The following is a 22,614-nucleotide window of genomic DNA, read 5'->3' on the forward strand; positions in this document are numbered from 1 at the left end:
CGCCTTTCTCTGCTCCCCTGGCTGGGGTGGGGTAGGAAAAGAAGGATGCAACGGACGTTGTAGCTCCGGAGCTCTCTCCACCACCGGCTCCCCAATCCTGGCATCCCTTGAGGCATCTTTTTGCAACTGTGTGGCAGTTATATTTCTCCCAACATGCGTTGCTGCTTCCTTCGATCCCTGATGCCCTCCTGGGTGTCATCCCCCAAGGCACTCCCGAACGAACCTCCTGCACACAAATAGACCTCTCAGAGACTGCTTCCCTGGGAACCCGGCCTGCAACCGAGAACGTGGCTCTTCATTGTTTTCACTGGTCGGCTCCATGTTCTCCCATCAAAGATCCACTCCACGGGGCTGGTGGGGAGGCCCCTTCATCCCCCAGGACCCACTTGCTCTTCTGGCCTTGGTTACAGGAGCCCAGGCATTTTGGCCCAGCTCGCGGGTAACCCGTGAAACACATTTCCCAGAATCGCTTGCAGCTGCGGTCACGTCATTCCGTTCTGGCCAATAGTATGTAAGCAGGGTCATGTGAGCTGCTCCTGGCCAATAGTATCCAAGCAGAGTCTGTAAGCAGCCTGTGGGCGTGCCCTTTGAAGGAAGGTGCTTGCCCTCCTCTCTGCCTTTTCTCTTTATTCAGCGGGGACCGAAGGCGTGCTGTGGGAAGCAGGAGCGCCTGTTTTAGACCCAGAGCCCTGCTTGAGGATGGCAGAACAACGGTTAGAGCTTGGATCGTTCCTGAGCTGGGTTACCTGTTCTGGACCTGGGGGGCCCGCCCCCCCCCCCTAAAGAACCCCACGAGACAGGGAAATAAAATTCTAGCTAATCTAAGCTTGTTGTTGCTTCTGGTGTCTCTGTTATAAAGGCCAATTTTTCATCCTAACCAATAGAGAGGATTCAGTAAAAGGAAGGCTGGGTATGGAAAGATCAGTATATGGAAGAGAGGGTTCTGATTTCCCGGAACAACCTGGACACAGGCCCTTGAGGACGTGATCTCTCTCTGCCAGCCCCAAAGCTCAAGTTTCCCTCGCCCTGCACAAATTCCAGCACAACCAAGGCTTCCTGGGAAACGGAACCACGATTAGAAGGAATTCAGATGTATTGACAAAGTGATCAATTTAGCAGTCCTGGATGGATGCCGAGGCTGGGGAAAAAATTGAAATTAGTTACCTTACATGCCTACCTGGTCTAGTTTACGCTTTCCCTTTCAAGTGAGAGGTAATTAAACCTTATCCCAATAATCAAACCCATGATTTTGCAGTCACAGCTGCAGACCTAGGAGCAAACAAGAAAAGGAAAAGAGAAACCTCAGGTAGGGACTGTGACAAAAGGGGGGGGGAGGGGTCATTGAAAAGACAGTTTAACAACAAAATTAAGGATAGCTTGTGCTTAATTTAGCAGTTTGGGAGTACAAAGGAAGTTCACGTCTAATTTTTCATATTAAAACAGACTTGAGTCTGCCTATACTAGATAAGTTGTTTTTCTTCCTGAATTGTCGGAAATCTTTGAGGAATTAGTCTAGCAATTCAAGGGAACTCTCCTTTTTCTTTTTTACCCCCAAAGGAACTCTTTTTTAACACAGCTTTTCTTTTTATACTTTTTATTAATCTTTATTTATTTTTGAGAGACAGAGCGCGAGTTGGGGAGGGCGGAGAGAGAGAGGGGGAGACACAGAATCTGAAGCAAGCTCCAGGCTCTGAGCTGTCAGCACAGAACTCACAAACTGCAAGATCATGACCTGAGCGGAAGTCAATCGCTTAAGGGACTCAGCCACCCAGGCACCCCTCCCCAGAGGAACTCTTGAGAGTTTGACCAAGCCCGTGGCAGTGCCCGGTTTTTAGCTGGGATTATTTCTGTCCCTGCCACAGGGTATTTCTGTTGAACGTTGGTCCCATGCAACCTGATCCTGTGCTGATGTTCTCACTGGTCTGGATCCTTCAGTTGGCCACAGCACTGTCCCACACTGTTTGAGGCTGTGGTGTATACTCTCATGTTCAGCCATCGTCTTCAAATCACACCCACCATGCCAGGGTTCCTAGTTCTGGTACAAGTCTTCCCTCCATCCACACATTGAGCATTGAGTCAATATGTCCCAATGGTGATTTCTTCATGTCCATTCTTGCAAGGGGTCTTTAGTCCAAACACCCCAATCTTCCAGACCTGTTTACTATAGTGGAATCTTTAAAGAGAACAGGATGGGATCTTGATTACTATGTGCCCAAGAGGTAATTTGGTGCTAATGCAAATTTCCCCAACTTTTCCCCAGCCACTAGCTTTGAATAGCTAGTGGGTCCCCTTGTAATCTCCTCCCAAGGCAATCGGTACCCTCCACACTTGCTTTTTAGGTAAGCTAACTTTGTAACTTAGGTAAAATAAAAGGAGGCACTTAATAAATCTTCTGAAAATAAACACAATTTGCTCTAAAGTGACTTTTTTTTTTTTTTACTTCATTTGGACTAGGAAGTGAAATACAACTTCTAAACAGCAACAACTCTTCAAGACAAAACCAAAACCCTAAATCCCTCTAATTGGGCAACTGCAACACAGAGTAAACGACCATCCACCATCATGGCACCCTGTCACAACGTAGAAATGATGGCTGTGTGTTTCCTTCTTGTCCTTGCCCACCACAGGCAGACTTATCTTTACAGAGCTATTCAGTCATCAGGGCCAGGAGAGAACTGGCAAGGCAGAAAATGAGCTTCCCCCAGACTTTGCAGGGCTGGTGTTCCACAGTTCGGGCAATGGAGCTATAGATGGGACTTGGCAGCTGGCCCTCTCTTTGCCTGGCCCTCTCAGCCACCACAACTGAGGTCTTTGGACTAGCCTCCAACACCCTAGATCCAGCGGTTTGGCAGAGGAGGCGGCTGGAGGACATACAGGAACTTCTGTCTTATGCGGCGGTTACGTTCTAAAGCCTGCATGTAAGACTCAAAATGCATTATAGTCAATTTTCCCTTGAAAAGTCCTGAAATTAACAGAATTTAGGGCCCTCAGAAGTTCAAAAGCTAATCATTAACTTCTTGTTTCTTTGCATTTTGGCTGTGGCCTTGTTTTCCTTGGGACAGTGAAGACCAACACCCAATTTGCATGGGTGGGAACTCAGGGAGTGTTAAGGGGTTAATTTACTGAAAGTGAATGTGCATATGATTTAACCCCTGCATGTAAATGCTAATGTATGGCAGGATATAGTAGTCATGGAAAGCTTATGTTACTTAATTTCATCATAACTATATGAGGTACATAGTATTATTTCCTTTCTTAAAAAATGTGTTTTTTTTTTGTTTTGTTTTTTTTTGTTTTTTTGAGAGAGGGAGAGACGGAGCACAAGCGGGGGACATGCAGAGAGAGTAAGACACAGAATCCAAAGCAGGCTCCAGGCTCTGAGCTATCATCACAGAGCCCAGTGCAGGGCTTGAACTCACAAACCATGAGATCATAACCTGAGCTGAGGTCGGACGCTTAACCGACTGAGCCACCCAGATGCCCCCATGGTATTACTTCCTATCCACCCTTTGTAGATGTGGAAATTGAAGCTCAGAGAGGGCCCGTATGTAGCCTTGAGTCCCGAGAATGGCCACTTGGTGACTCTTCTTTAGCCCTCTTGGCTTCTCAGATGTGCCTGGACCACTCCGAGCCCAGAGCAAGCTCAGCATAGGCTCAGGCTGGGGCTCTGATACTTGAGATATTCCAGAATGCTCTTTGCTCCAGGTTCAGACCAAGGGCTCTTGGAGGCTGTCAAACTGGGTGGGCTAAGTGTCAATTAGGGGCACAGGAATCAAGGACATGTCTCTGAGGGGATGGCAATGTGCTATGTTTGTGTAGATAGTCAATGAGTGAAAGATGGGGATTAACAGGGCAGAAAGGCTCATCAGGCAGAAGGAATAGGAAGAGGGAAAGTGGAGAGGCTGGGAAGCAGAGCCCATCTCCTGGGCTTTAGAGTGGGGCTGAAGTCACATGGGTGGGGAAGGTTCTGCGGTAGAGAGCTAGGGGGGTTGCCAAATTAGGGTGAGCCTTGAGTGCCACCATGAGGGGTGAGTTTGGGGGAGAGGGCATGGGATATGGCTCACATTCCTAAAGCCCTGTTCAGGTTGCCCACAAAGTGCGGCTATTGGATCCCAAACACTGGTGGAAATTGCCTGCCTTGAGGTTTGCCTGTTTAAGGCCTGAGGGGAGCAGGCATTCAATGTATAGGAGTTGTGTATGAATCCATCAGTAACATGGGGCTGAGCCACTGGAGGCTTTTGCCCTCATTTGAAGCCGCCCTCTGCATATCTTAGCGGAATGGAGCCTTGCATCCATCAGTGGCAAGTGACAGAAAATCTAGCTCAGACCAAAACAAAGGGAGTTTGCGGACTGCAGGAACTGATTGCAGGCCTTGAACTGGCTTCAAGCATGGCTCAAACAATCTGGGGTCTTCTCTCTCTGTCTCCCCACTTTGCTTCCTGATGAGTTGGCCTCACTCTCAGCTAGGCTCTTCAGATCCGGAGGCAAAGGGCTCACCAGCAGTTCTCGGTGTACGTTCCTCATCCATTAATTTCGCAGCCTCCACGGAGAAGCTGCCTTTTCTGAAGGCTCCAACCGCAGTCCCAGAAAGGGTTTTCACTGGTCCAGCTCGGGTTGTATACCTGTCCCTGGCCAATCATGGACTGCGTGTGAATTAAATGCCCACCCCTGGAGAACCTTTTGGACTGAAGTGGGGGTGGGGGCTGCTTTCCCAAAGGGAAAGGGTTCTTTCATTTTTAACCCGTTTGGGCCACTTCCTTACCCCTCATTGTATTTCATTGTGGTAAAACACACATAACATAAAATTTGCCATTTAACCGTTTTTAAGTGCACACTTCAGTGGCATTCAGTACCTCCATGTCATTGTGCAGCCATCACAACCAGCCACGTCCACACTTTTTCATCCTCTGGAACTGAAACTCTGTCCCTATCAAACACTAACTCCCCATCCCCCTCTCCAAGACCCTGCCAACCATCATCCTACTTTCTGTCTCTGTGCCTCTGACTCCTCTAGAGACCTCATATAAGCGGGATCATATGGTGTTTGTCCTTTTGTGTCTGGCTTGTTTCACTTCGTACAATGCCTGCAAGTTTCACCCATGTTGTAATGTATCAGAATTTCCTTCCCTCTTTTTTAGTATATGTGCTGCCGAAGCGAGCACAGCATTTCCTTACCTCTTAAGACTGAATAATACTGTGGGGTGCCTGGGTGGCTCAGTCTGTTACACATTCGACTTCAGCTCAGGTCATGATCTCCCGGTTCACGAGTTCGAGCCCCGTGTCGAGCTCTGTGCTGATTGCTCAGAGCCTGGAGCCTGCTTCAGATTCTGTGTCTCCCTCTCTCTCTGCCCTTCCCTGCTTGCACTCTGTCTCTCAAAAATGAATAAATGTTAAAAAAAAAAAAAGACTGAATAATACTGCATTGCATGGGTATGGCCACGTTTTGTTTACCAAGTCATCTGTCAACGGACATTTGGTTTGTTTCCACCTTTCGGCTGTCGTGAAGAATGCTCTGAACATCGGTGTATACATACCTTTTGGAGACCCTGCTTTCAATTGTTTGGGGGTACATATCCACAGGTGGAATGGCTGGATCATATAGTAGTTTTATGTTTAATTTTGTGAGGCACTGCCATACTGTTTTCCACAGAGGCTGCACCAGTTTACATTCCCACAAATAGCGCATGAGGTTCCAACGACGACGCCACGTTCTTACCAACGCTTGTCGGTTTCTGTTTTTTGTTTGTTTGCTGGTGTTTTTGTGTTTTTTTTTTAATTATAGGCATCCCAATGGGTGTGAAGTGGCATCTCACTGTAGTTTGACTTGCATTTCCCCTAACGATGAGTGATACTGACCATCTTTTTGTGCGTTTACCGGCCATCTGTGTATCTCCTATGGAGAAATACTTATTCAAATCCTTTTCCCATTTTTTTTTTTTTTTTGAGTTGGAAGGGTTCTTTATATATTCTGGAAACAAATCCCTTATCAATAGATGACTTGCAAATATTTTCTCCCATACTCCGGGTGGCTGAGAGAGTTCTTTTAATAAGAGGCTGTTCTGGGCTGGCAATTCCACTGATGTGCGCCCCATCAGTCCAGGCTCCTAGAAGGTGGGAATCAAATGCAGCTCACCCCAACAGCAGAGGCATATCCAAGGCCCAAAGGTGAGATGGGAAAGATTCTACTCGAACCGAAGCATGTGATCACTGGATTAGTCAGGTCCCCTCCCCAGTGGAAATTGGAAAGCCCAACTTGTCCAAAGACACTCCTTCTCTTTCTGGAATCAAGCCCAGGCGTGACTCTTTCCCAGCATGTCACAGATTTTCCCCTAAAGCGTCTAATTCCTTATCAGTTCATAGCAGGCCGAATTGAGGTTCCTGACGAAATTTCACTGTATGAAGGAATTCTGAAAGGCAGTCTCAGGCATTTCGTTTCTTACACACACGTCTTCCCAATTGCACTGCCATCACTATGTCTTATAATAGCTGGTGGAGTGTGTCACATGCAGTGGGTTCTTAAAAAATGTTCTAGCTTGTAGCACATTTTGCAGTCTATAAGAGGCTAATTATACCTTTTCACTTATGCTCACCTAGTCTTGAGAGAAAACCAATCAGAAATTAACATGTCCGTTTTGTAACTTAGGAAACTGAGGTTCAGAGAGGGCAAGGGACTTGCCCAAGATCACAAAGGAGCAAGTGACAGATCTGGGATTCATACTTAGCAGCAGATGCCTTAGCCCAACCTCTCTCTGCTCTGAGTGCTGCACCAGGCAGCTTATATAGAGCAAAATGGAATGGAATTTTCCATTTGGGGTAGAGTTACACAAAATACAAGATGCCCAGTTGAATTTGAATTTCAGTTAAACAACAACAAAAAACTTTAGTATAAGTATGTCCCATCCTGCATGAATATACTTACGCTAAAATATTATTTATTGTTCACTGATATCCAAATGTAAATGAGCATTTTATTTTTATTTGCTAAACCTGGTAATTTTTTTTAATGTTTATTTATTTTTGAGAGAGAGAGACAGAGACAGAGCATGAGCATGAGCGTGAGCAGGAAAGGGGCAGAAAGAAAGGGAGACACAGAATCTGAAGTAGGCTCCAGGCTCCAAGCTGTCAGCACAGAGCCCGATGCAGGGCTCAAACTCACAAACCATGAGATCATGTCCTGAGCCAAAGTCAGATGCCCAACAGACTGAGCCACCCAGGTGCCCCACTAAACCTGGTAACCTTAATGTAGGGGAGACTTTTAGTGGTCACTGAGACTGAGAGAGGGACAGAGATTTACCCAAGATCACAGGGGAGGTGAGTGGCAAACTTAGCATTGAGCCCAATCTGCCTGTTGCCCAGTCCTGACCCTCCTGGTGAGGTTGTGAATTGTTCAGAAGTCCCAGGAGCAGGGGGTGGTGGTGAGAACAGCCGCGCTCTCTCCAAATGCCGTTTGCAAGCCCCCTCCAGTCCCCAGCTGTCCTACTGGGCAAAACCATGAAGCAAATCCCTGTATGGAAGACATGAGAAGAGCGAGGTCACACCAATTTAGAGATGATGATGTTGATTGAGATTTCCAAACAGGGAGCACAGGCTGCTCAGGAAGCAGCTAATTAAGCAGGAGACTCCAATTAAGAAGCAATTTGAGTGTTTGCGGCAAACCCCAGCAGCAGCTCAGCATAGCAGAGAGAACCACAGGCGGGTTCTCACCTCCTGCATTATTAGCTTGCCAGGAGATCTCAGACAAGTTATTTAACCTCCCTGAGCTTCTGTTTCCTGGGCTCTGAGATGAGGGGATTATGCTGGTTGATATTTAAGGACCCTACTGGCCCCAAACTGGCAATTCCAAAGGAATGGGAGGCTTCGTATCCCTCCAACATTGGAAATTTTTTCATAAGATGCTAGTGTTTTCCTGCCCTCTCTCCATTCTACCCGAGGCCAATTCTTTTCTCATTCATTGTGCATTTGAATGCTAGTCGCTAAACTCAGGCATGTAAGAATTGTACTTTTCTTTATTTTTTGTCCCCCAACTTAATTTTTCTTTCCAGATCTCATTCCTCTAGGGTGTTGATTCAAACATTCCACCCTTCCTATTCCCGCAATGCAATGCAATGCAATGCAATGCAATGCAATGCAATGCAATGCAATGCAATGCAATGTATGTGTTGAAGGCAGGTCAGCAGCCTCCACTGAGATATTGTCTTCGTACCTTCTGGGCCTCAGGAGTGGCCCTTGCTGGTTGCTATGGCGATCACATTCCCATCTGCCGAGGATGCAGCTTGTGGTAGATGGACTGTAGCAAGGGCCCCCATGTTTCTTTCTTCCTACTAGTCACATCCATTGGTAGTGCCATCCCACACTGGCCATAGGCTTGACCTATGTCAAGACCTGTGTCTTGCTTTGGCAAGTGGAACAGAGGGAGACTTAATACAAGCAGAAGCTTGAAAAAGCCCTTGATTGTTGTGGCTTTGTCTCTTGAATCCTGTCACTGCCATGACAACATCCCTGGGCTAACTGGTTGGAAGGATATGAGAGATACACTTAGTGAGTTAAGAGTAGACAAACTCAGAAGGTTGAGTCATCCCAGCCAAGATCACCAAAGCTTGACCCAAATTAGCAGAACCACCAAAGTGATCCATAGGCTCACAGGAAGTAATGAGCATTTGGGGTTTTTTAAAACATTTTTTTAATGTTTATTCATTTTTGAGAGAGAGAGAGAGAGAGAGAGAGAGAGAGAGAGAGAGAGAGCATGACTGGGGGAGGGGCAGAGAGAGAGGGAGACACAAAATCCTAAGCAGGCTCCAGGCTCTGAGGTGTTAGCCCAGAGCTCGATGCGGGGCTTGAACTCATGGACCACGAGATCGTGACCCGGGCCGAAGTTGGAAGCTTAACCCACTGAGCCACCCAGGTGCCCCGGGTATTTGTTGTTTTAAGGCTTTAAGTTTTGGATGCAACAATAGCTAATGGGTGCATGGCTTTTTCCTGTACTCCTATGCTTGCCCCCAGGAAATGAGCCCTTCTGCCTAGACCCACTGGGATTGTTGACATTTTATGTCATGTATAAGAGCACTTCTCCTATCAGTTAAGGAGCTTTATAATCCAAAGCATAGAAGGTCCCATCCTTAGTGGTAGACAAGGTCCTCTCATGAGGTTCTGGGAGTGTAAACAGGTTCAGTAGTTATAGGATATAATTTGACAATGTATACCAAGGACCTTTAAATTATTCACACCTTTGGTTCAATTTAGTTAAAGAAGTAATCTGAAATTCAGGAGGGAAAATCCTATATACAAAAAGATTTTAATTATAGCATTAGTTATACTAGCAAAAAAAGACCTGTTTAAATGTCCAACAATAGATTACATCCAGTTGATGATATATTACGCATAGCCATCCAAAACATTATTTATAAGGAATTCATAAACAACATGGAGAAATTGCGTGCTATGCTCTTTGCTAAAAAAGCAGATTATAAAACTATATAGGATACAGTATCACATATTTTAAAAATGTGAGGAATGGTAATAGAGCTAAAATTTAGGTAGCGGGATTATGGCTGATTTTTATTCCATTTGTATATGTTTCTGGATTTTCCATATTTTGCACAATGAACACATACCATCTTTACAATGTGAAAAAAAATTTTTTTCCATCAGTGTAGGTATCAGCCTGGGTATAGCCAGGAGAACGCAAACCACTCAGATGGAATTTAATACAGGGAATTGGTTCCTCAGGTAATAGAGCAGTTGGGAGCCAAATGGGTGAGGTATCCCACTGATTAGCCCAGAAGGAAGCCACCATCATTCCTCTGGACAGCGACAGGCATCAGTGTTCCATGTTACCCAGGAGCTGGGGTTGCCTCGCAAGAGCTAGAATCATGGGAGGAGCCTTCCTGGTAGGAGCGAGGGCCACAAAAAGTCCCTGGGGGACAAGAAGGAGAAGCCACAGAGGAGAACCACCTGCCACATTGCCAGAGATGTCACAGGGAGCAGAGAAAAAGACAAATACTTTGACTCCTCTTGCCTTCCCATCCTTCAGCGTTGTTCCACTGCTGACCATTGGCTGCGTGCGATGCCAGAGGGCAAGAGAAGGGTAAAAATGGCTGTGAGCACATGTGAGAAGTTGACCAACACGGTATAAATGGCTTTTATGTAGGCAGTGTTTATTTATAAACGGGTTCCACACAGTTGTGCTAGGTTAGGGTACGCATTTTTACATCTCCCAGAGCCATCATGGGATGGATTTCCCTTAACTGCAGAGGATTCCACTCATTGGTCTAACCATTTCCTTATTGTTTGGTATTTGGGAACATTCCAACCCAATTCCAAGCCAATGTTTGTGGCTACTCCAAACAAAGCTGAAAGCTTTTATTTTTATATATAATGATTTTTATATATAATGATTTAAAATTTCATTAAAATTGTTTCTTTCAGCTCAGTTCTCCCAGGATGGATTGTTGTATATACCATATGATTGTATCAGCAATTTTTAAAAATATTCATAGAGAGGAAAACCTCAGTATAGAAGGAAGAGTTCTGCAGTTAGAATCATACTTGGGACGTGAGGATACCTCTAAGCTTTCCATTTCTTGTCTGCAAAAGGAGCATCCTTCTCGGCCTGCCCACCACCCCCAATGGCCCTTGGGAAGATCAAGGTAATGTGTGCTGCCTGAATGATGTACATCTGACCTTGTGGATAATGGTGGGGGTGATGAAGTTCGGCGATTGCTGAACGAAGGTCCCTAAGATGAGGACCAGTGGGCATCCTCACTGGTACTGGGGAAGGGCCCGTCCCACCAAAGATGTACCAGCCCTGTGATCCAATAATCTGAAGAGAATGGTGTCTAGGCCCAACCATGGCCAAGTGTCAGAACCTCAATTTTCCTGAGGCCCACACACTTCTTGGCCACACAGAGCATGTTTCAAACATAAAAACTCACACGCTAAAATGGATAGAAGACCTAAACGTAAAACCCAAAACTATAAAACTCCTAGAAGAAAAGATAGGGGGAAATCCTCATGACACTGGATTGGGCAGTGATTCTTTTTGGATGTGACCCCAAAAGCACAGGCCGCAAATGCAAAAATAAATAGGACCGCAGCAAACTTAACAACTTCTGTGTAGCAAAGGACACAATCAATAGAGTGAAAAGGCAACCTACAGAATGGGAAAAAAATATTCTCAAATTGTATGTCTGATAAGGGGCTGATATCCAGAATATATAAAGAACTCCTAAAACTCAACAACAACCAAGTAAAAAATGGGCAAAGGACAAGACTGACATTTCTCCAAAGAAGATACACAGATCTTATATATATGCTTATAAATATATCTTATATATATGCTTATATATATGCTTGCCCACAAGCATGTGAAAAGATGCTCAACATCACTCATCATCAGGGAAATGCAAATCAAAACCAAAATGAGAAACCATTTCACGCCCATTAGGATGGCCACTATCAAGAACAAACAAACCAGCAAATGACATGTGTTGGCAAGGATGTGAGAAATTGGAACCATTGTGCACTCTTCTGGGGAACGTAAAATGCTGCAGGCACTGTGGAAATTGCTCAAAAAAAATTAAACATATGACCCAGCACATTTCACTTCTGGGTGTATATCCAAAAGAATTGCTGTGTCTCCCTCTCTCTCTGCCCCTCCCCCATTCATGCTCTGTCTCTCTCTGTCCCAAAAATAAATAAACGTTGAAAAAAAAAAAAAAGAATTGAAAGCGGGCTGTCAAAGATGTATTTTCACATCCATGTTCATAACAGCATTATTTACACTAGCCAAGAGGTGGGCACAACCCAAATGTCCATGAGTAGAAGAATGAATAAAGAAAATAGGAATACTATCCAGACTTAAAAAAAGAAGGCAATCGTATCACGTGCTACAACATGGATGTGTCTTGAGGACATTATGCTCACTGGAATAAGCCAGTCACGAAAGGACAAATACTGTATGATTCCATTTCTGTGACATCCCTAGAGTGATCAAATTAATATAATTTTACTTTAGAGGTGCAAGCATTTCAAGAACACTAATAGTTAGCATTAGACAAATATTATTTGTCTGGACTCACATGCATACCTTTTCCGGATCAAGGAGACCACAATTACTCTTGTTTTGATGCATAGAAAATAGGACCGGGGCGCCTGGGTGGCGCAGTCGGTTAAGCGTCCGACTTCAACCAGGTCACGATCTCACGGTCCGTGAGTTCGAGCCCCGCGTCGGGCTCTGGGCTGATGGCTCAGAGCCTGGAGCCTGTTTCCGATTCTGTGTCTCCCTCTCTCTCTGCCCCTCCCCCGTTCATGCTCTGTCTCTCTCTGTCGCAAAAATAAATAAAATAAAATGTAAAAAAAAAAAAAAAGAAAAAGAAAATAGGACCTATTTGTTACTGAAAATAAACAATGTATATATATTTAAAAAAAAAAAAATTCACACACAAAGTAGAATGGTGGTTACCAGGGCTAGCCGGGGAAGGGGCCAGGGAGTTGTTTTTTAATGGGTAGAGAGTTTCCAATTTATACGATAAAAAGTTCTGGAATTCCGTCGGATGACAATGTGAATATATTCGACACTACTGAGCTGTAAACTTCAAAATAGTTATGATTAATCTTGTTATTTTTTTAAACCATAATTAAAAGAAAAACCGAGATGCTGGTGCCCAGATCTTGTTAAGTTTTAGAATGGTTCCTCTACTGTTGTATGTTGCCAAGTCATTCCTACTTGTTTGTTGAATTTGCAATGTCAAGAACATGGATGGGTTATTTGACAAAGCCTCCGGTGGAGGCTGTAACAGGAATGCTTTTCAGGCATAAGTAACAAAGTCCATCTCTCTTTTGTTTGTTTATTTATTTATTTTGAGAGAGAGAGAGAGAGTGAGAGAGCATGTGCAAGCAGGGGAGGGGCAGAGAGAGGGAGAGAGAGAGAATCCCAAGCAGACCCCACGCTATCAGCATGGAGCCAGATGTGAGGCTCGAACTCATGAACTGTGAGATCATGGCCTGGGCTGAAATTAAGAGTCAGATGCTTAACTGGTTGAGCCATCCAGGCACCCTCAAACAGTCCATTTCTTGGTGACTTAAACGTAAGGATTTACTTTCTTCATGCTACTAGAGGTAAGCAGTTGTTGGCATTGAGTCAGCTTTTCTTGTCTTTGAATGCCATTTGGTTTAGTAATCCCGCGTAATCTGGCCTCCTTGGCCAGAACTGTGTGCAACAGAGCCCGGGAAAACGAAAGTGTCACCTAGGCAAGCCACGTTGCTGCCCTAAACAAAGCTGGGATGTCATCAGCAAGGCACAGGGGAAGGGGATGTTGGGGAGACCACTGCCAGGCCTGCCTCCTGGGACCAGAGATAACATGCAGACTAGACTCAGACATCACCTCCTCAGAGAACTGTTCCTGGACCGCACTCGCATGTCCCTTCCAATAGTGGGTGAGGTCTTGGATGGCAGAAATTCTTATCATGTTCACTCCTCCATCCCCTAGTGCCTGGCAAGTAGTAGGTGCTCAATAAATATTTGTTGACTGAAAATAAGATCAGTGTGGCCTAATTTTTAATAACAGGCTTTTTTTTTAATGATAATAAAGTTCATCTGGAAAAATACAAATGTGAAAAATGGCCAAGGTCATTCTGAAAAAGAAGAGTCACGGCAGGGCCAACCCTATCAAAACAGAGTTTGGTAGAAAAGAAGAACGAGGGGCCCGTGGATGGCTCAGTCAGTTGAGCGTCCGACTTCGGCTTAGGTCATGATCTTATGGTACGTGAGTTTGAGCCCCACGTCAGGCTCTGTGCTGACAGCTCAGAGCCTGGAGCCTGCTTCAGATTCTGTGTTTCCCTCTCTCTCTGCCCCTCCCCTGCTCATGCTCTATCTCTCTCCCTCTCTCAAAAATAAATAAAACATTAAAAAAAAATTTAAGAAAAGAAGAAATAGCTAGAAGAGTCAGTGGGGTGACTAGTTCCTGGGCCTGGATTTATATTAGGACCCATATAGTGCTTCCAAAAAAAGCAGATGAATGAAACAAAGCGATACTTGGCCCTACCCCCCAGAGATTCTGATCCAATGGGTGGGATCCGGATATTGGTGCTTCCTTAAATGCCTCCACATGATCCTGATGTGCAACCAGGATCGAGAAGCACTGCGTTGGAGGGTCTTGAAGCAGGTTTGAAGACACTGGAACATAAAATTTATGGTAAAGAAATTTCAAACTGGTGGTGACGAGAAGGGTTCTTCCATCAAAAATGTTGAAACGATTATTTCACCATCTACAAAGAACACTGGATTTTTATCCCTGGCACCAGAATAAACCCCACATAGATCCAAGTTTGAATCGTTACAAAAGAAGAGGGAGGAGGAACGAAAACCAGGATGTCATGGATAGATTTATCATCGTGGTCGGAAACACCTGCCTAAGCTGGTTATAGGCCTAAAAAAAGGAAAGGTGAGTAACTGTGAACACATAAAGAATGTTGATGTTTGAATGTCACAAAATACCACAAATGAAGTCAAAAGACAAACGGCAAACTGGAAAAGTGTGTTTACGATACTACATTTTCTTGATTAACAAAGAGCCCAGATCGATAGTGTGATTCTGACACCGGTTATAATCCTGCTCCCCAAGTCCAGCGTGTGGGTGTTTTCCCCACTCCCAAGCCATTCCCAGACACCAGCTGTGAATCCTACAGTTCAATCCTGCCACTCTCTACCAGGAGACAGCCTCAGATCCCTCTGTCCCACAAGACTGCCCCACTTCAGATGCCAACGGCAAGTCTAGGTTGTCACCTGTGCTTCTGATAGATTGGCCATAAATCAGAGGTTCCCATGACCCCTCCTTGTGTTTGATTAATTTGCTAGAGCAGCTCACAGAACTCAGGAAAAGTTTACTTACTGGGTTATTATGAAAGGACAGAACTCGGGAACAACCAGATAGGAGAGTGAGCTGGTGAGGAGCCTCCTCCGTATCCTCCTCTCCCCAGATCGCCACATGTTCATGTGCTCAGATGCTCTCCAAACCCAGTCCTTTAGGGTTTTTATGGAGGTTTCATTACCTAGACATGGTTGATTAAACCTTTGTCCGTTGTGGTGACCGAACTCAATCTCCAGCCCCTTTCTCCTCCTTGGAGGTCGGAGTTAAAAGTTAAAAGTTCCAGCCCTCTCATCACATGGGTCCCTTGGCAACCAGCTCCCACCCACAGATGCTTTCCCAAAGTACCCCCATTAACATAAAAAAGACACCTTGTATGGTTCTCATTGCTTAGAAAATCCCAAGGGTTTTAGGGGCTTGATGCCCAGAAAGGGATGAAGACCAAATATATGTTTCTTGTCATAAATCACAATATCACAGATAGAAAACATGCAGACCACCTCACAGTAAAATAGGCAATGCATTTGAACAGGCAATTCTTGAAGATGTTCAACCTCACTCAAAATTAAAAGAAGCGCCTATTAGGGGCGCCTGGGTGGCTCAGTCGGTTAAGCGTCCGACTTCAGCTCAGGTCACGATCTCGCGGTCCGCGAGTTCGAGCCCCGCGTCAAGCTCTGGGCTGATGGCTCAGAGCCTGGAGCCTGCTTCCAATTCTGTGTCTCCCTCTCTCTCTGCCCCTCCCCCATTCATGTTGTGTCTCTCTCTGTCTCGAAAATAAATGAACGTTAAAAAAAATTAAAAAAAAAAAGAAGCGCCTATTAAAACAACACCAAGTCCTATATACCCAGGAGAAATGAAATCACACATGCACGCAAAAATGTGTGCGTGAATGTTCACAGCAGCCTTACTCACAAGAGCCCCAAAGCCTCAAAACAACCCAAGCGTCCATCGTCTGATGAATGGATACGCAAAATGTGGTCTATCCACATAATGGAATGTTGTGCCATACAGAGGGAGTTAGTGCTGATGCATGCCGCAACTTGGAACAACCTTGAAAATGTTATGCAAAGTGAAATAAGTCGGACACGAAAGACCACATATGGTATGATTTCATTTTTAAAGTTTACTTATTTTGAGAGAGGCAGAAAAAGCGTGAGTGGAGGAGGAGCGAAGAGGAAGGGAGGAGAGAGAATCCCAAGCAGCCTCCGTGCTGTGGGGCTCCGCACCGGGCTTGATGCGGGGCTCGAGCCCACCAACCGTGAGACCTTGACCTGAGCCAAAGTCAGACACTTAACCCACTGAGCCACTCAGGCGCCCCATAGGATTTCATTTTTATGAAATGTCCAGAATAGGCAAATCTATAGATGCAGAAAGTGGACTGACCGTTGCTAGAAGCTAAGGGAGGGAGAAAACTGGGCAGTGACTGTTAATGGCTGCAGGGTTTCTTTCTGGAGCGATGAAAATGCCCTACGGTTAATCACGCTGATGGAGACACAACTGTAAACACCTCACTGTAAACACGTAAAGCGGGTGAACTGTATAGCATGTGAATTATGTTTCAGCAAAGCTGTTAAGAAACACTGAGATCTGACTTTTCACTCTGTTTGACAAAATTGTTAACAGTGTAGGGAGACAGACTCTTTTGTATATTGCTGATAAAAGTGCAAATTAATGCCACCCTTTTGGAGGGCATTTTGGCAATTTCTACCAGAATTAAAAACGCATATACTCTTTGATGGAGTGCCTCTGCTTTAACTGGCCCTACGGAAATACTAATAGGACATCCAGGTACAGTGTTTAAGAGCAAAGAAACTGGGAAGAAATACACCTTGACAGAGAGCACAGACCATGGAATAAAGCACAGCCATTAAAAAGAAGGCAGCAGATTGGGCCGTGTTGACGTGGACAGATCTGCAGAGATGTGTTTTAGGTGGGAAACTGGCAAGGTACGAAATAGTGGGCAGAGTGATTCTCCTCTTTTCTTCAGTGAAAGCCAGTATAGCAACGTATTCAGGAAGGAAATGCAAAGAGTGATCATCTCCAGGGAGAGGGACTGAGACAGCAAGGAAGGTTCGGGTTTTCACTTTGTAATCTTTTGGAACCCTTTGCATTTTCTAAATGTGTGCCTGCATTATTTTTAAAATGCCACTGGGATTAGCTGCGCAGCAGCATTACAAGCCATTTTCGTTTGCTTTATGCTTTCCTGCATTGAACAAGAAAACCTTTTATAATCTTTGGCATTCCAGAAATGCTTGTGACGGGTGTGTGCGTGTCACATACTGCTGTTCCCCAAGAGAACCCGCACAGGGCCCACGACCTCCCTGTCTGGGCCTCGGTGTCCCATCCTTGGGAAAAGGCAGTAGAATGTGTTGGGGAGGCATGCTGGGGGGTGTTGCCGGCTCTAAGGGTTCGATGCTTCACTGAATGTTGGCCAAGCCCCTCTCCAGAGACAGCGCCCACCTCGTCCCCCTGGCCCTGTGGCGTGAAGGCAGCTCATAGCGGGCAGGTAGGCATGGGGTTGGGGCTCCAGGTGAGGAGGCAGGAATAGAGTCCACTCCTCTGAAACATCAAAGTGCACACCTGGGGTGGGTCCATCAGCACACACTCATTTGATATGCAAGCAGCTGGGCCAGGGCCTAATTTCTAAGTGAGGGCTGCAGGGGCCTCTGAAGAGTGGTGTCCAGAGGGCCCAGCTGGAGAGCAACCAGAGCCTAGAGCTGTGCACACGTGTGTGTGTGTGTGTGTGTGCATGTGCATACGTGTCTGGGACTCAAGGCTTCTAGTGTCTGTGTTCCTGCATGTGTTTGAATGTTAGTATTGAAACATGTCCATGTTTTAAGCATGTTGACAGGTGCAGCTTTCCTGTTCAGCACCAGGGCCCTCACTTACACAGGCCCCTTCCAAGGCTCTTTCTCTCATTGGTATTCATCGTTTTGGTCTTCCTAGTTGAAAAACAGCTCCCCTTCCCCATTGTATAAACACCGGGCCCAACAAATCCTGAATGGACCCTGGCATATTTACATCATACTGTCGCATCTTTATCACGATTAGGTCTCTGCCTCCCTCCATTTGTTCCCCGTTCCTCCCTCTTTCCTTTCTTCCTTCAATATTTGTGTTCCAGGAACTTCCCCTTCTGGGGCAGAGGGACAGTGACGAAGAAGACGACCCATTCCAGGGAGGTTCAGGGATCCACAGGAGCATATGGCGGGGCATGCCCTCTTCATCCTGGGACCATCCGGAAAACTGAGGCGGGAAGGGTCGAAGAATCAGCAGGGTGGCCGGACGTGGGCTGGGCCGTGGCCGAACACACGGCTGGTGCGTGTCTGCCTGTGAGCATCTGTGCCTGTGTCTGTGCATTTGTGTGTACATGCCTGGGGGTGTGCCTGTAGCTGTGGGGTGTTTGTGCCTCCCTCCATGTGTGCAGTTGAGGGAGAATCTGGGTGCCTGTGTGCTTTCTTGTTGGCCGCACGTGCCCTGGAGTGAGTATCCAGGCAGCACTGTGAGCTAATGAGTTCTCGTGGCTGTGGAACTCCCTCAGGGCCAGTCCTCCCTGGCAGAGCAAACCCGTAGGAGCCCAGAGATGGGAGTAATGATTTCATCCTTCCCAGGCTGTCCAAACCTCTCTGCTGGTCTCCAGGGGCCCCGCCAACCTGATCTGGCGAGCCCGAGGCCAGGGGATCTCACAGGTGCCATGATTTCTCCACCTTTGGGCATCACCTGGTCACCTGGCTGGACCCGCTCCAGGGCTGGTGGTTTGGATGGTAGGTACCGGTGACCAACCCTGAGTATCAGGTTTCCACAGTGACAGTCCCTGTTAAGTGCTCAAGAACAACAAGATGCTTGCAGCCAGTATTAGCAAGAGGGGAAGTTTTCGAGTCCAATCCATTTCTGTTACAGAGTTGGCTCAGAGAGGGCTGGAGAGATCTTCAAGGTCATCTAGAACACCTCTGGTTATTCTCCACTTAGCCCCCACCTCCCAGATCCATTGGCCACAGTTTTCACCTGCTCTGTGTACCCCCAACAAAGCTTATGCCCCCGGATGCCATCACCCGGGCGTCCTTGGTCTTTGGCTCCCAGTTGGTTTCGGCCACTGGGAGGCACTGACGGGCGTCAGAGGGTGGGAGGAGAGAAAAGTTGGGGTATTTCCCTGACTTACTCCCAGTTTCGGCAGTGACTGTGTCTCTCTAGCCACAGCTTTTCACCGGGGGGCCCCTCACCCCATCACTGGGTCTCCTGTTGCTTCTAGGAAACCGCTCCCCCTCCTCCTTACTTCAGGTTTCGGGGTTAGTGGCTCCCCACTATTGGCAGCCCAGGGACTGCACCAGCCCATTGAATTCCTTACAACACCATCCTCCCCATGCCCACACAACGGGGTAAATCGCCCCTTTGCTGAACTCTTTTCATTAAACCCTATTGAATGGGTCTGCTCTATCCTATTGGGACTCTGCCTGGTATGCAGTTTCCCATTGTGGTAGGAATAAAACATACACTACCTTCTCCTGCTCCACCTGGCCTCTAGTCTTTGCACTTGCCGTGTCTTCTGCTCATTGAAACATCATCTCTTCCTTTCCCGGCTGTGCTGTCCCTGTCTCTCTCAAATAAATAAATAAACTTTGAAAATAATCTCTTCATCGGGGTACCTGGCTGGCTCCGTCGGTTGAGCGGCCCCCTCTTGATTTCGGTGCAGGTCATGGTCTCAGGGTCATGGGATGGATCTCCCGGTTGATCTGCCCATCGTCAAGCTCCCCTTCGAGCCCCATGCTGGGTGTGGAGCCTGCTTAAGATTTCTTCTCTCTCTCCCTCTCTGCTCCTCTCCCCCACTAGCTTGCTCTCTCTCTAAAATAAAAATAAGGAAATAAATCATCTCTTTATCAATAAAACAGATAATAAACCACATTGTGTATGTTTTTTTTTTTTAATTTTTTTTTTTCAACGTTTATTTATTTTTGGGACAGAGAGAGACAGAGCATGAATGGGGGAGGGGCAGAGAGAGAGGGAGACACAGAATCGGAAACAGGCTCCAGGCTCTGAGCCATCAGCCCAGAGCCCGACGCAGGGCTCAAACTCACGGACCGCAAGATCGTGACCTGGCTGAAGTCGGACGCTTAACCGACTGCGCCACCCAGGCGCCCCCACATTGTGTATGTTTAATAGTGCTTGGCACTCTTAAGAGTTTAAAGGACACTAGCTAATATTGTTGTTATTGTTGCAAGGGACTGGAATGGAAATAGAGTGCTTACTAGAACTTAAAGGGCCTGGATTCAATATTATGCCGATTTAACTAATATTAACTAATATTGAAATATTGGATCCATGCCATTTATTATTCCTCTTTGGTGCATTTCTGCAGTTAACGTTGTTATTTGCATGCCTGCATTTTCCAAAAGGGGTGTGATGTTTTCAGGGTTTTGTATTCATCTGAAGATGAAATATATTCTAAGATTGCACAAAGCGGGGGTGGGGGGCAGGTAATAAGTCTGTAATCAGTGTCTTGTTACATCACAATGACATTTTAAAATAAGGTAGACGTGATTAAAAAGCGAAAAAACAACCATCTCTTCAAAGGTGCTTCATGACCACTGCCTAAATCAGGGGGCACCTTCTTTCTCTGCCACTCCTCGGCTCATGCCCTGATTAGTTTGCAATTTGATTGTCTCCTTGTTTAACATTTGTATCTGCCACTAAACCGAGCTTGACCAAGGCTTTCAGATCTTGCCTGCCGGGTTCACGTTCATGGCTGTGTCCCAGCGCAGTGCGTTGGCTAGGATACTGTAACAAAGAGCCTCCCAAACACTCAGTAGGAATAATAACATAGTTTATTTCTCCCTCGGGTGATAGTGTGGGTCAGTGGTCCAGGCTGGCATGCTGTTTGGAAGGTGTTCCCAAGCCCCCGGGCTCGTCAGACCACCTCCCTCCTCAGCCACACAGGGGACAACTTAAAAACCCCCTCACCCAGAGCAATCTCACACTCTTTTTGGTTGTGGCTTTCCTCGTTCCAGCCTGCCCCACACCCTCGTTCTCCCAACAACGGGCTTATTTATCTGTGTGGCTTTCCAAACCACACAAAGTTCCCAGAGATGAACTTCTCGCAATGAAACAGGGTCACTGCACACACTTTCTTGCCTCTTGTTATTAAATATTATTTTTTTGGGGGGGTGGTGCCTGGGTGGCTCAGTCAGTTAAGCATCTGACTTTGGCTCAGGTCATGATCTCTGTGGTTTGTGAGTTTGAGCCCCACGTCGGGCTGTGCTGACAGCTCAGAGCCTGGAACCTACTTTGGATTGTGTCTTCCCCTCTCTCTGCCCCTCCCGTGCTCATTCTCTGTCTCTCTCTGCCTCTCAATAATAAATAAATGTTAAAAATATATATATATATAGATATAGATATCACTTTTTTCCTTCTGTGGCTATGGTTTACATCTGTCTATATCCTTGACCTTTGGGCAAGTTATTTCACCATTCTGTGCCTCAGTTTCTTCATCTGTAAAATGGGAATAACCATAGTTCACCTCCTAGGGTTGTTACAAGGATTAAGTGAGCATAGCTCTTAGAATTGAACCTAATACACACTAGGTGCTCTTTAAATAATAATCAGTATTATGATCTCTTTAGATGATCTCAACTTCCCCATGAGGTAGGTGGGAAGGCATCACCCATTTTCACATGCAGAAATGAAGGACTAAAGAGCTAAGCAACTTGCCCAAGGTCATGGTGCTGACAGGTGGCCTAGTCTAGGTTTAATCCAGACCTCAGCTCACCTCATGAAAAAATTGAGGTGATGACAGCAGCCCCTCATAGGATTTGGTTATGAGAATCCAGTGCCATTATGCATTCAAGTGACAGGCACTTGGAGGGCACTGTTGAAAAGTCTGGGTCCTTCCCCTTCGCGGTGCCCCACTCTGTCACGCCCACGGGCGCCCTCACGGAGCCACCAGGGATCCCTGTTCCTGGCAGCCCTCGGGTCAGCTGCTTGTTTGGCTGGCGGGGACAGCTGGGCCTACAGAGAGGCCCATTGTCTCTGGCCTCTGGGGCTGTATTGTTGGAGCCGAGTCCCAGGGTCCAACCCCAAGACACTCCCAGCTGTCGCTCGGGCTTGGCTTGGTTTGGGGAGGGGAGACAGGGGAGTGAGCACGGACACCCGACTGTCCCCTTAAGACTGGATCACCAGCCCGGCTGTACTGACGAGAAAACTGAGGCTCAGAGAGCCCAAATGACGTGTAGGGAGTGCTTGTCTCACCTGGGAGTCCCCACAGATGGGGCGGGGAGAGCGCGCGAGGGCCTCAAGTCGGAGAGGTCATGGATTCCAGTAGGTTCCCGATGGCAGGGCCAGAGCACCACACCATCCCATTTTACCCGTGGAAACAGAGACCCCAGAGCGCGCACGCTGGCCCAAGGTCACACAGCGCGCATGCCGCGGAGTCCGCCGGGAAACCAGGCGGCCTAAGTCCCAGCCTTGGGAGAGCGCAGGGGAGCCCGGCCGGCGGGGGGCGGGGCATAGGGTGGCCCCTCCCCCAGGGCGGGGCGACCCCGCACTTGGCAAATGTCTGCGGAGAGCCTGGTGAAAACTCGCGCGGCCCTCCCCTTAGGGGGCGTGACTTTCCGAGCAAAGCGGTATTCTACTGGGCATTTGTCTGCGCAAAGCGGCACATCGAGCTTGATGGGCGTTGGAGGCGTGGCCCCCGATCGGCCGGCGAGTGCGCTGCGGGACTCCATCGCTCTGTGACGCAGGCGCGGGCCCGAGCGGGGCGGAG

At 46.9% G+C, this 22,614-nt stretch overlaps 1 long non-coding RNA gene across 1 annotated transcript; it reads right to left on the minus strand.

The window, feature by feature from the left end:
- Nucleotides 1–18,716: 18,716 nt before the first annotated feature.
- Nucleotides 18,717–22,547, minus strand: LOC121041203 (uncharacterized). Its single transcript, XR_005795616.1, has 2 exons — nt 22,101–22,547; nt 18,717–19,700 (listed from the first exon to the last, which is right to left on the minus strand). It is a non-coding gene; the product is annotated as an uncharacterized LOC121041203 (long non-coding RNA).
- Nucleotides 22,548–22,614: the final 67 nt, after the last annotated feature.

The sequence above is a fragment of the Herpailurus yagouaroundi genome, unplaced genomic scaffold, assembly GCF_014898765.1.
Source record: "Herpailurus yagouaroundi ecotype Mexico unplaced genomic scaffold, PumYag 183, whole genome shotgun sequence".
In the NCBI taxonomy this organism is placed as follows: domain Eukaryota; kingdom Metazoa; phylum Chordata; class Mammalia; order Carnivora; family Felidae; genus Herpailurus; species Herpailurus yagouaroundi.